The 15,049-nt window shown below is 39.3% G+C and overlaps 1 pseudogene; it reads left to right on the plus strand.

The window, feature by feature from the left end:
- The first annotated feature begins 1,221 nt into the window (after window positions 1-1,221).
- Window positions 1,222-14,698, plus strand: LOC102814518 (annotated as a pseudogene).
- Window positions 14,699-15,049: the final 351 nt, after the last annotated feature.

Genomic DNA, 15,049 nt, shown 5'->3' on the forward strand with positions numbered 1-15,049 from the left:
ATGTTCTTTTTGACAATGAACGCAACACCATTCCTCTTCAATTTGTCATTCCCTGCATAGTAAACCATGTGGTTGTCAGATTCAAAATGGTCAATACCAGTCCATTTCAGCTCACTAATGCCTAAGGTATCGATGTTGATGCGTTCCGTTTCATTTTTGACAACTTCCAATTTTCCCAGATTCATCCTTCATACATTCCATGTTCCAATTTTCAATGGATGTTTACAGCTGTTTCTCTTCAATTTGATTTGAGGCCCATTAGCAAGTGAAGGTTCTGTGAGCATTTCTCCCCCAAGCTTAACTCTATTCTCTTCATCATGGTCATCTTGGTCAACTCTACTTTGAGGAGGCATTTTTTCCCCAGTCGCATTCTGAGTACCTTCCCACCTTCCGGTCCTGTATCTGGCAGTGTTTCTCTGCTATTCATAGAGTTTTCAGTGACTAGTGATTCAGAAGTAGTTTGTCACTCTTTCTTCCTAGTCTGTCTTTGTTTGAAAGCTCCTCTGAAACCTGTACACCATGGGTGACCCTGCTGGTTATTTAAAATACTGGTGGCATAGCCCTCAGAATCACAGCAATTCAAACCACCACAGCATGACAGACAGATGAGTGGTGGTTGGGTGGTTGCTGTTAAATAGGAATCTCCATGTGCTAGGGCCCTTAAGTCCAGCTCAAAGGCGGGATTTCCATCCTCGGATGTCAATCAAGAGGCAGAAGTGCAGCAGGGGCGACTGGGTTGTAGTGAGACGCTATGGGCTGAGCTTGTGGGTCTCTAAGTTGGTCGACCCCGCCTCAAAGCCAGGATCCAACGGTTAGGCTAGGACGGCGCTCTCGCGTCCAGGGTAAGTAGGACAGCCTGTTCGGCCCCTGCAGTCTCTTCCCGCTAGGGAGCATCTCCCCATCGACCTGGTCTCCAGACACCTCTCACCCCGCCGCTCCGTGGTCAGGGTTTCATTTAACACCTCCACCAGGTCTGCGCAGTTCTTGCACATCGTTTAACTGCCGCCCTCCTTGATGAATGATAGTAGATTGTTATAAACTTAACTATGTAGTCACCCCAACTGCAACTGCTGTTACATATGTGGTTTCCTTGTTTGGGCAAATTAGTATATCTGCTGGTACTTGGTATACAGCTAGGTATTGATCTAGCCAGTTCCTTTTTCTCAATTCAAGTTCTGAAGGATTACCAAAAGAAATTCACCTTCAGCTGCCAAGGCCAACATGACAACTTCATCAACTCTTGAGTACATCAACTCTCTAGCACTACATCAAAATGTACTCTCCTGGGAACTTGATCACCTTTCCCTACCACGAGACATCACACTGGTCCATTACATTGATGGAATTGTGTTGATTGGACCTAGAAAGGAAGTATCGATGACTTTAGACTTATGATAAAACATCTGCAGGCTAGAAGATGGAATATCAACTCAATAAATTTCAGACACCTTCAACTTCAGTTGAAATTCTGCAGTTTAGTATTATGGAGCATGTCTAGTGAAGGATAGGCTATTGCATCTGTCCCTTCAACACCTAAAAAGGGCACAATACCTGATGGGTCTCTGTATTTTGAAGGTAACATGTCCTTATTTGGGTGTGCTACTCCAGCCTATGTATCAAATGACTGAAAAAGCTGCTAGTTTTGAGTGGGGTCCTGAACAAAAGAAGGTTCTGGAACATGTTCAGATTGCTGTGCTAGTTTCTCAGTCACATGGGCATATGACCCAGTTGATCCAATGGTACTTGAAGTGCTAGTGGCAAATAGACATGCATTTTGGACTCTTTAATAAACCCCTATTGGTGAATCACAGCACAGACCACTAGAATTTTGGAGTGAAGTCCTGCCATCTTCTGCAGATAATTACTCTCCTTTTTAGAAACAGATTTTGGCATATTATTGGGTCTTAGTAGAGTCTGAACGCCTAACCCTGGGCCACCAAATCACCATGAAATCTGAGTTATTCATTATGAACTGGGTGTTTTCTGACCCACAAAAGTCATAAAGTTGCATGTGCACAGTAGTATTCCATCATTAAAATGGTATATACTAGACTGAGTTTAAGCAAGAAATGAAGGTACAAGTAAGTTGAATGAGGGAGTGGCCCAGATGCCCATGGACTCCATTCTTATTACATTGCATAGCCTCTCCCAGTCTGCACCTAGGACCTCATAGGGAGTTCCTTATGATAAGTTGACTGAGGAAGAAAAAACTCATGCTTGATTTACAGGTTTTTTTCTGCATGATAAGCAGGCATCACTTGAGAGTGGATAACAGCAGCATTACAACCCCTTTCTGCGACTTCACCAAAGGACAGTGGTGAAGAGAAATCCTCTCAATGTGCACAACTTGGAGCAGTGAACTTGGTTTGGTTGTTCATTTTACTTGGAAGGAGAAGTGGTCAGATGTGCAACTGTATGCTGATTCTTGGACTGTGGCTAATGATTGGACTGGATGACCAAGGAGTTTGTAGGAATATGAGCAGAAATTGTTGACATACAAATGTGGTGAAGAGGCATGTGGATAGACCTTTCTAAATGGGCCCCAAAAGTGAAGATATTTGTGTTGTATGTGAATGATTAGTAAAAGGTTAGCTCAGCAGAGGAGGATTATAACAATCAAGTGGATAGTATGACACGTTCTGTGGAAACTAACCATCCTCTATCCTCACTCCTTCCTGTCATTGCCCAAAATGTCCATGAAGGAAGTGGCCATGGTGCCAGGGATGAAGGATATGCGTGGACTCAGCACATGGATGTCCACTCACCATTGATAACTTGGCTGTAACCACAGCTGAGTGCTAAGTCTGCCGGCAGCAGAAATGAACACTGAGTCCATGATATGAGACCATTCCTTGGGGAGAGAAAAATAAAGCCAGCAACCTGGTGGCAGATTGATTACATTGGACTACTTCCATTTTGGAAAGGGCAATGTTTTGTTCTTACTAGAATAGATTGTTGTTGTTGTCAGGTGCCATTGAGTCGGAACCAACTCATAGCAACCCCAAGCACAGCAGAACAAAACAATGTCCGATCCTGGGCCAACCTCACTACCGCTGCCACAGTTGAGTCTATCAATGATGCCACCTGGCCAATCCATCTCATTAGGGGGTCTTCCTCTTTTTCTCTGACCCTCCACCTTACCCAGCATGACATCCTTCTCCAGCGACTGTTTCCTCCAGACAATATGTCCAAAGTAGGAGAGACGAAGCTTAGCCATCCTGGCCTCCAAGGAGCACTCTGGCAGCACTTCTTCCAAAACAGATTTATTGGTTCTTTTGACAGTCCATGGCCAAAAGAATACTTTCAGTATTCTCCTCCAACACCACAACTCAGAGGCATCAATTCTTCTATGATCTTCCTTATTCACTGTCCAGCTTTCGCATCCATATGAGGCTATTGAAAACACCATCGCCTGGGTCAGGCGCACCTTAGTCCTCAAGCTGACATCTCTGCTCTTCAACACTAAAAAGTTCCTGTGCAGCAGATTTGCCCAATGCAATACATCATCTGATCTCTTGACTGCTGCTTCCGTGAGTGTTGATAGTTGATCCAAGAAGAATGAAGTCCTTGACAACTCCAATCTTTTCTCCATTGATAAGAATGTTGTTTACTGGTCTAGTGGTGAAGATTTTTGTTTTCTTGACATTGAGATGTAAACCATATCAAAGGCTGTGATCTTTGATCTTCATAAGTAAATGTTTAAATTCCTCTTCACTTTCAGCAAGCATAGATACTTACCCTGAATACAGATTTCACTTCCCTGTACTCAAGAGTTTGAATTGGACTACCATTCCTGGGCTACCATTCCTGGACTTACAGAACGCCTTATCCATCATCATAATATCCCACACAGCATCATCTCAGATCAAGGGACTCACTTCACAGCTAATGAAGTATGGCATTGGGCTCATGGTCATGGAATTCAGTGGTAGATACCATGTTGTTCATCATCCTGAACCAGCTAGCTTGATCAAATGATGTAATGGACTACTAATGAAAAAATTCTCCCTTACCTCACATCCCAAGCAATCATCAGAGAATGTTTCTTTTAGCATGAAAATCTTTTCTTGACTTTTAAAATAATGGTCTTATGTAATATTGTCCTTTAGTGATTGGCTAATTTCAATCAAGAAAAAGATGAGGTGTTAGGCTCCTGAAAAGCTATGCAGCCTCACAAACTCTAAACAGACAAATTATACTTTGGAGCAGATTCAACAACACTTAAAAACAGCAACAGTGACTAATTATCACAAATATTTCTTCGTATGTTTGTTGATCACCTGAATGTCTTCTTTGGTGAATGTCTATTAAGTTTGTGGTCAGTAATGCCAACTCTCACCAGAATGCATTAGAAAGTTCAAGAAGTAAATTTGCTTAGAATTTTATCCTTGTATTATACTAATACATGCAAGTTCGTTTTTTGTTGTTATGACTATAGGAATGTTTTTATAAAAATAGCAAATTTTTGCTGAAATACTGCATGAAAATTTTACAGTCATTTTGGTGTACACCATCTGACCATGTCACCTGGTAAGGTCTGTACCCCTCCACCACCACTACCAGTGATGCTACTAAGCATGAATATGGTCACACAATTCACGGGACATGCAGAAATTGTCGAATTGGTGTATGTTTTGCTGTGTATATTTTCAACAATCGCAAAAAAAAGTATTTTTTAAGAAAACCCATAAACAAGTCTCTGCCACATTTGCTTACCGCCAAATCTGGAGGTAAGGGCATTGCTTACCCAATAATAATTTAAAAAAAAAAACAAAAAAAACTGCATACCCTTTCTCCTACTGCTTCTGGGAGCTGTAGCAATTTCCTTTAACAGTTTGTTTGGGTAACAGCAGTTTACTGCCAGAAATATTACTGCATAATTCTAAGGATGATCAAACACAGTTGAATTTTTCAGTTGCTTTTGCATTAATATTTTATTATAATTACCTGAGAGGTATGTTGGCACAGCAAAACCCTTACCTGGTAATTGATGAGCTGCCGGGTACTGAAGGGGAAGCGCCATGTGGGGAAGCAAGGGGCATAGAGGTGGGTTGAGTTTAGTACTTGACAATTTAGAGGGTCTGTTTTCATAGGAAAGGGCACACACAGACAGAGCTTGTAAATTTTGACAAGAAGGGGCACATGAAGAAACGGAAAATCATTACGTACTATGTTGTTGTTCTTAAGTGAGTGCCCTTGGGTCGCTTCCGACCCATAGCAGCCCTGTATAGAGTTTCTGAGGATCAGGTGGTGAGTTTGAACCACCGACCTAGCAGTTCAAACTGACTTTGCAAAATGTATGCATGAAATGTTAAAATTAAACTACTTCCAGAAACTGGGCTGATGCTCCAAGACTTCTCTAGACAATTTGATAGCATTCTTTATATCCGTCTAAACTCTGCTTCCATTTTCTCTTCCATTCTGCTGTAGGTGGTTTGTTTCTTGAGGTGGGATATTCACAGCATCTGTTCCATTGCTTTATCTTCTGTCATCCAAGATGCAGCAAGCTCAGTTCGTTCCTTTATGAGTGTTCATATGACTTTACCAGCCTTCTCATAATGATTTACTCTAGGGTAATAATGATCCAGTCTAATCATGGGGGCTAATCTCGGGGCCTGGAGTCCTGGTATGGTGCTGTGGGTTAATGCACCAGACTGCAAAGCCATTTGAACTGCAAGGTCAGTGGTTCAAGGTTACCAGCTGCTCCTTGGAAACCCTATACAGGGTTGCTATGGGTCGAAATCGACTTGACAACACTTAGCAACAGCAACAATCTCGGGACCTAAACATGGTGTAAAATTATCATTAGGCAATGAGTGGTTGATAGAGATTCAAGGACAGAGCTACTATCTTTTCATGTAAATGTGGAGTGTAAAAAACAAATCTAATCAAATAAAATGACCACATTATTAGGAAGGTTAATGAAAAGTATATTGCTATTATTGTTGTTAAGTGCTGTTGAGCAGGTTCCAACCAATAGGGACCCTGTATTGGGTTTCCAAGGAGTGACGGTGAGGGGCTTGAACTGCTTGAACAGTCCAGTGCTGATCCTTCAGAGCCACACCTTAAAGAACAAAAAACAAGCCACATGTCTAGTTACCACAATAACGAAGATCCTAGTCAAAGGTAGATGAATTCACGAGACCATTTTATGACAGAAATTGCATTTTGCTTGGCTTAAGGTTCTTTCCTTCTCTCCAATTTGCACCAGGATTAAAGTGTCTGAAGATACAGAGGCTAGCATGACCTCAGAGACTGATGTTTTACATCCTGTAGTGCTGCTCCTAGGGTGGGTGTAGATAAACATAAGTCTGCAAGGATAATCTAGAGTGTATCTGAAGTGGGGTAATTTTTACTAATAAAAGTTTTGGAATAGAACCTATGGGCAAATTGATTGCACCGTATTAAATGTGCAGAGTAGATATAATAGAAATGAGAAGTGTGAACAGAGCCGAAAATTCAGGAATCCAATAAGGGTTCATGCAAATTTTGCAAAGGATTTTTCTTACCACCTTAAGACAAATGGCTTCTTCAGTAGTTTAAATGGTGATGGTGAACAGATGATTACTATGTTGGAACAGCAGTATAATATCCCATTAACCTGATATATATATCCTGTATCTTATCAAAGAATATGCACCTGAGGTATCAGAACAGTATGCAGAGGTTTTGTACTTTCAATGGGCTGAGAATTCCAAAAATGATAAGGGAAGAAATGTTGTTTTCCCAAAATGTAACAGTTTAACTTCTTAGCAAATGCAGGGCCTAGGGAAAATGTGCAAAGGAATCCACTTAGCTCTAATTAGTAAAAATGTGTACAGGCTTGCACTCAAATGAGAGTGGTACAAGATTTAGATTCCCTTTTCTGAATCGCTTTCCCAGCTACATGTTATCCAATAATTAGTATAGCTATGCTTTATTAAATAACTACACACACACACACACAAAGAGGCAGAATTAAGGCTCAACATAATAATAATAGATTTCTGGCGTGTCACCTTAGGATAAGTGTTCAACCGCAAGGTTGTTTTGAACCGTAAATTTGGCAGTTCAAACCCACCAGCCGCTCCTATACAGGGTCGCTATGGGTTGGAATTGACTCAACAGCACTTAACAACAACACAATAAGTTAGACAACAAAGTGAGTAACTTACAAAACATATTTTATGATTGACCAAAGTGTAATGGTTTTGTTCAAAATTATTCATTTCATACATTAGAGTGTTATTGGCAACCCAGAACAACAAGGGATAAATATGCAACAAGCGAAGCATATTCAGGAGCTGATGCTAAGGAAATATATTAATTCTGGGGATATACAGCCTGGTGCACAAGGAGGCGTGGAATTATCAGACACAATTCATTAGAGAAATTGTCTTTAAATTACCCAAGATTAATAAATGGGCTTTACAGCAGATGGAAGGATTGTATTGGTGAGAAACGTAAGGCAAATTCTATATGTTGTTGTTGTTGTTAAGTGCCGTCCAGCCGATTCTGACCCATAGTGACCCTGTATAGGGTTTCCAAGGAGCAGCTGGTGAACTTGAACCACTGGCCTTGCAGTTCAAATGACTTTGCAGTCCAGCTCATTAGCCCACAGTGCCAGAAGTGCATACAATTATCATTCAGCAATGATTGGATGATAAAGATTCAAAGACAGAGCTACTTAATATCTTTTCATGGTAATGTGGAGCGTATAAAACAAAACTAGTCAAATAAAATGACTACAGTGTTAGGAAGGTTTATGAAAAGAGTATTAAGAACAGAAACCAAGCCATATATCTAGTTACCCAATAATGAAGATCTTAGTCACAGCTAGGCTAGTTTATTAGTCATGAGAGGCTAGGTTAGAAAATAATTAACAATCTCCCAACTCTGAGACTCTTAGGTATTTTTTCCCTGTTTATGCTATTGTTTCATTGAAACTTTATTGGGGGCCCTGATCTATATTATATTGTCCTCCTTTTCAGATCCAGGCTAACAGAGCATCTACTTTCTAGAACATTTTTAGTGGCAAGAGAAAAGAGAGGGGGGAAGAAAAAACTCACAGCACAGACATTATCCTTTAAAACTTCTGACCAGAGTTACATATATAACTTTTCAAACTTTCTCTAGTAAGGTCATAACAGATGGCAAAACTGCATTCACAGAGTTAGGACAGTGTAATTATCCAGAGGAAGTGGAACTGGAGAGGTGTGAAAATTGATAGAGATGGCTGCCACTGGTCAAATGAAACTCGACTTCCAGCCATAGAATTTGGGACAAACTCCTTTAAATGTTTTCCAACTAAGGAAGTCATCAGCCTAGAAAATGGGAAAGGAGATGAATTTCTATTATAAACCAAGAAGGTTAGCAAGATTTAAGTGTGGAAAAGTGTGTGTATGCATGGTTATTTGTGTGAAAGTAAACAGGAATTTACAAGAGCATATAAAGGAATGTTATTAAATGTTGTCCAATCAGGATCAAAAAGCCACATCTTTCTCCTGCTGAGCCACTAGTGGGCTCAAACCACCTTCTACTTTGCAGTCCAGTGTTTATCCTAAAGAGTCACAAGTACTACCATATAAAAGATTAATTAGATTAAATGAATGAGAAAAAAGGGTAAAATGGGCCAGATTATAAAATAGGAAGAGGAATTTCAACTTTTCTACCAGGGGCCTAACGTCCCTTCTAAGAAAAGGAAAGCTCACACTATATTGAGGTTCTGCTATATGGTGTGTCCTGATAGTGCTAAAGGATGAGCTCTGGCCTGCTAACAACATGGTCAGAAGTTCAAATCCACCAGCTGCACTGTAGGAGAAAATGGAGACTTTCTGCTTCTGTAAAGATTTATAGCCCCGGAAACCTTCTACGGGCTCACTGTGAGTCCGGATCAACTCCATGGCAGTGAAAGAGAGCTATGTGCTAAGTTCATACACAATATATTTGATCTAACAATTCTCCATCTCCAATTCAATGTGGATACCACATTCTGGAAATGAAAAACTTAACTCTCAGAGAAGACCGAATAAAGTGTAGATCCGGGTTTTTAAACTCCCCTACTAGTTCGTTTGGCATTTCAACTCCCTGAGCAGCTAAAAAACATTTCCTAGACTTGGTTGCTGTTAAGTGCAAACTCATAGCAACCCCATGAGACAGCATACAACTGTGCCCATAGGGGTTTTAATTGTTTAACTTTGTACTGGGATTTCAGTGAAAGTTTACAAAGCAAAGACTTTTCCCATTCAAATTCATTTGTCAACATTTTATTTCATGACATTAATTGCAACCTCCTAACGTAACATCACGGTTACTATTTTCTCCCTGCGTTTCCTGTTTCAATTCATCCTTTTTTTCTGATTTCTTCCAACCTTCTGAGTTTTATTCCTGGTCAAAGTCTGTCCTTCTGTTGGATTGTTCTAGGGACTGCATACCTCCTTAGTATTTTATGTTTTTATGAACTTTGCTATTAGTGTTGAGATGAAATAATAGCTCACTGATGTTTTGATGTGCATCTCTCTAATGGCCAATGGTCCTGAATAATTCTTCATGTGTTATTTTGCCACCTGAATGTCTCTAATAAAGTCTCTCTTCAAGTCCTCTTTCAATGGATTTTTGATTGTTTATTTCGTTTCTTTGTTGTGTTGAAATTTTCTATAAATTTGAGAGACAAATCCCTTGTCATATAGGTTGTTCCAATTTTCTTTTCGGTCTGTGAATTCTTTTCATTCTTTTCTGTCAGTGAATTCTCTTTTTATTCTCTTGATGAAGTCTGATGTACATAAATATTTAATTTTAGGAGATCTCAGTCATCTGATTTGTATTTTGCTGTTTGTGTGTTTTAAGATATATTTGATAAGATATTAATGACCTACAATTGTTCTTAAATACCATCAAGTCAGTTATGACACATAGTGACCCTGTATATATATATACCAAGGAGCAGCAAGTGTTTTTGTTTGTTTGTTTGTTTTTAATTACTTGTACAATTTTTTCTTTAACGAAGTATATCTTCAAATTTCCTACCTCAGATTGTGTTAGTTTGAGTAAGAAACATGTTTGTGGAAATGTGTGCATTTCTTGTTGGTTTTCAAATTTATTGGATTATCACACTATCCTGTTATCCTTTTTATTTTAGTTTTAATTGTAACTACTTACTTTCTCTCTTACTTGTGTTACTGAGTCTTCTTCTTTTTCTTGGTTAAATTTGTAGTAGTCCTTTTTAAGAACCAACTTCTAGTCTTGTTGATACTATTGTTTCTCAGGTTCATTTTTTTCTGCTTGAATCTTTATTATTTGCTTTCTTTTGGTGAGTGTAGGCTTTGTTTTGCTATTATTTTCCTAATTGTTGGAGATCGTGAATTAATTATTGAATTTAATTACTTTTTCTTTGTTTCTTGAAGTTCTTCTTTATTGCTAAATATTGTTCTCTCAATACTGTTTGTTACCCAGTAGCTTTTAAGCCAGATGTTATTCAGTTTCCATGTACTTTCTTGATAATCCTGTTGTTGATTTCTAATTCTATAGCATTATGATCTGAGATGATACTTATTACTACTTCAGTGCTTTTAAATTAATTGAGATTGGCTTTGTGTCCTAACCTATAGTCCATTCTAGAAAATGTCCCACGTGCACTAGGAAGACTGTATATTGTGCTGTTAAGCCATCACAAGTCTATGTACATCTCCGAGGTCTAGTTGGTTGACTATTCAAATTTTGATTTTCTGTATCTTTGTTAAGTGTGTTCTGTCACTCACTGAAAGAGATGTGTCAGAATTTCTTAATTTTTTTTGTGTGTGTATAGAGTTGTTTTTCTCCTTTTAATTCTATTGAAGTTTGATTTATGCATTTCAGGGCACATTCATTGGGTACATAGATGTTTATTTTGAACATGTTTTCTTGCTGAATTGATGCTTTAATCATCTTATATAATGTTCCTCCTTGTTTCTTATGCTGATTCTTGCCTTAAAGTCTACTTTATCAGAAATTAGTATTGCCACTCCTGCTCTATTTTTTTGTTGTCATTTTCTTGATTTGAAATGACAACATGAAGAAAGCATAAGAAACAATGAAGGACATTATATAATGATTAAATAGTAAAGTCAACAAGAAAACATAACTATAAGAAACACCTACACATCCAAAAACTTTCCCCAAATATAAATCAAACATTAACAGAATTTACAAGGGAAACATACAACTCCACAATAATAGTAGAAGATTTTAATGCATCACTTTCAATGAATTACAGAAAAACTAGGGGGAAAAAATGTAAAATGCAACAAAAATAAAGAAATTGAAATCAACAGTCAAGCCAAATAGAACTCATGTCTTTCTACATCCTTTGATTTTTAGCTAATTTTTGTCCTTGTGCTTAAGCTATGTTTCTTAAAGACAACATATTACTAGGTTATATTCATATTTCTCTGCCTCTGAAGTGGTACATTTACTCATTTACATTTAATGTAATTATCAGTAGATGTGAATTTACAGTTGTCATTTTGCTGGGAGGTTTTTTGTTCAATTGATTTTTGTGGAGTTCATGGTTTCTTTGATCCATTTTTTATGAGTGTGTTTTGGTTTTGAAATTTTTTAAAATTTCTTTAATTGCTATTATTTCTTTGTTACTGAGCTTTTATCACATTCTTTCTATTTTGGTGAAAATTGAGAAGGATTATTAATTTTCTTTGGGGTTATCTTGTAGTTTATCATCATCTTACCAAGTTTAAATCAGTCTGCCCATAGAACCAACAGATCTGTGTTGGAAGAAGTACAGCCAGAGTGCTCCTTGGAGGCCAAGATGGTCAAACTTCATCTCTTCATACTTTGAACATATTGTCAAGAGAGAGCAGTCGCTGGAGAAGGATATGTTTGGTAAGGTGGAGGGTCAGAGAAAAAAAGGAAGACCCCCAGCGAGATGGATTGGCCAAGTGGCAGCATCAATGGGCTCAAGCATGGCAACAATAGTGAGGTAGGCCCAGGATAGGGCAGTGTTTCATTCTGCTGTGCATAAGGTCGCTATGAGTTGGCACCAATTCGATGGCACTTAACAACAACAACTATGATGTTATCTTAACTTTGTGTCCATTTGGAAGTTCTGTAGCTACATAATTTACTTCCTCATTTTGCTTTGTAGCTGTCACTGTTTATAAATTGATATCTCTAGTTCCCTATTAACACTAAGGAAAAGACGGAAGACAGAAAGAAAAAATACAAAGGAGAAAAAACACACAAATAAATAAAAGCAGGCTAGTATTGGCACAAGTTTTAGCTATCAGACATGGTTATAGGAGGAATACAGCACTCACTTTATGTGGGGCTATACTGCCTAATGCACTGGACTTCAAAGTCAGTTTGAACCACAAGGTCAGAAGTTCAAGCTCTCCAGCTGCTCCTTGGAAAGACTATACAGGGTGACTATGGGTCAGAACTGACTTGATGGCACTTAGCCATAACATACTACCAAGCACAGGGTATCAGGGATAGGGACAACTTAATATGAAGGTAAAGTGGTTCAAGGAACCTGCTCTGTGGAATTAAAAAGGGAGGGAGAGGGATAAAAAAAATTAATAATTAAGGGCAGGACTTGGGGGAGAGGGAAGAACTAAGAAGAAAGTAAAAGAGGTAAATTAGAAAGAGAACAAAAAGAAAAACAATGTGTCACATTACTGGAGTAAGTGTCAGTTGCCAAGCTAGGCTAAAGCATGAATAAGGAGTTCACTCTGTGGGAGCTCACAAAGCCATGCCCAAAGGGGCAGGGGTTAGCCCTGCTGACTGCAGAGGGAAGGGTGGAGCAGGTACCTGTTCTGATATTAAGGAAAAAATAGAAACAAAAAAGAAAGCTGAGGCAAGAGGAGGAAAAAAAGAAAACAAAACCAGAAAAATAAAAGGGGCAGTGGGAAAGCGATAGGGGGTAACGAAGAATAAAATAGCAAAAAACATAAGCACAGTACAGGTGAAAGCGTTGTTCTAGAAACACTGAGGAAGGAATTTAGCATTTACTCTACTAGAGCATGGAAGGGAGTAGGCTTGAACTATTAACCACAGAGACACTGGGAACTTGGCACAACGGGGTCAAAAAAAAAAAAAGTAAAGACAGAGTGTAGTGTAGGGAAGACAGAGGGGAAACAGCAAAAAATAAATAAACAAATAAAATAGAAAGGAAAATACTGTGCAATAATGTGACTAGGAGTACATGTGGGGAACCATGCTTCTTGGTCACCAGGAAATTGAGCAAGGTAAAGAGGGAAAATCTCACCTGGCTCCTAACCCATCACCACTGCAGATGCTGATGTCAACTTAAGGAACAGTGACAATAAACTGGTTCCTGCTTCAATTGAAACATGTTGTTGTGAAGTGCCATCAAGTTGGTTACAACCCATAGCTACCCTGTATAGGGTTTACAAGGAGCAACTGGTGAGCTTGAACCGCCAACCCTGCAGTTCAAAAGGTTTTGCAGTCTGGCGCATTAGACAACAGCACCACACCAGGACTCCTCAACTGAAACATTTTGTTGTTGTTAGGTGCCATCCAGTCAGTACCGACCCATAGCGACCTTATGCACAGCAGAACGAAACACTGCCCAATCCTAGGCCAACCTCACTGCTGTTGCCATGCTTGAGTCCATCGATGCTGCCACTTGGCCAATCCATCTCATTGGGAGTCTTCCTCTTTTCCTCTGACCCTCCACTTTACCAAACATGGTATCCTTCTCCAGTGACTGCTCCCTCTTGACATGTCGGAACTATGAGAGACGAAGTTTGGCCATCTTGGCCTCTAAGGAGCACTCTGGCTGCACTTCTTCCAAAATGGATCTATAGGTTCTTTTGGCAGCCCATGGCACTTTCATTATTCTCCATCAATTCTTCTACGGTCTTCCTTATTCACTGTCCAGCTTTCACATGCATATGAGGTTATTGAAAATACCACGGTTTGGGTCAGGTGCACCTTAGTCCTCAAGCTGACATCTTTGCTCTTCAATTGAAACATAGTTTATTATCATTCAAATTGGCTGCACTCTGCTGGTTGGCAGTTCACCCACTGCATGTGCCTCTGGGATTTTCTATGAATAACTTATCATCTGCAAATAGGGAGAGTTTTACTTCTTTCTTACCAATTTGGATGAGTTTATTTCCATTTCTTAGTTAATTGCCCTGGTGAGAACTTTCAATACAATATTTAATAAGACTGGTAACAGAGGGAATGTGTGTCTGACTCCTCATTGTTATGGAATGGTTTCTGTTTGTTAAAAATATTGGTGGCACTCTCTTCTCCGCTGCCTACGGAGGAGGCGGCCATCCCTACCGGCATCACGGCTGCCCTCAGACCCCTGGTAAAGCCCAAGATTGTCAAAAAGAGGACCAAGAAGTTCATTCGGCACCAATCAGATCGTTATGTCAAAATTAAGCGTAACTGGCGCAAGCCCAGAGGCATTGACAACAGGATGCGGAGAAGATTTAAGGGTCAGATCTTAATGCCCAACATTGGTTACGGGAGCAACAAGAAGACAAAACACATGCTGCCCAGCGGCTTTCGCAAGTTCCTGGTCTACAACGTCAAAGAGCTGGCGGTGCTGCAGATGTGCAACAAATCTGACTGTGCAGAGATTGCTCACAACGTGTCCTCCAAGAACCATAAACCTATCGTGGAAATAGCAGCCCAGCTGGCCATCAGAGTCACCAATCCCAACGCCAGGCTGCGCGGCGAAGAAAATGAATAGGCAACCTGTTTATGAGTTTTATTTGTCCTAAATAAAACCATAAAAGTGCTTCCAAAATAATAATAATAATAGTGGCTGTTGGTTTTGTGTATATTCCCTTAATTATGTTATGGAATTTCCCTGTATTTCTATTTTGCAATGTGTTTATATGAATAATGGGTGTTGGATTTTATCAGTTGCCTTTTCTGCATTAGTTGATGCGATCATTTGGTTATTTTCCATTGTTTTATATATGCAGCAGATTGTTGATTGTGCTTCTAATGTTGAACTGTTCTTGCATACCTGGTATGATTCCCACTTAGTCTTGATATATCATTTTTAAAATATGTTATTGGATTCTATTAGCTAGAA

This window comes from Chrysochloris asiatica, unplaced genomic scaffold (genome assembly GCF_000296735.1).
Source record: "Chrysochloris asiatica unplaced genomic scaffold, ChrAsi1.0 scaffold00198, whole genome shotgun sequence".
Lineage (NCBI taxonomy): Eukaryota > Metazoa > Chordata > Mammalia > Afrosoricida > Chrysochloridae > Chrysochloris > Chrysochloris asiatica.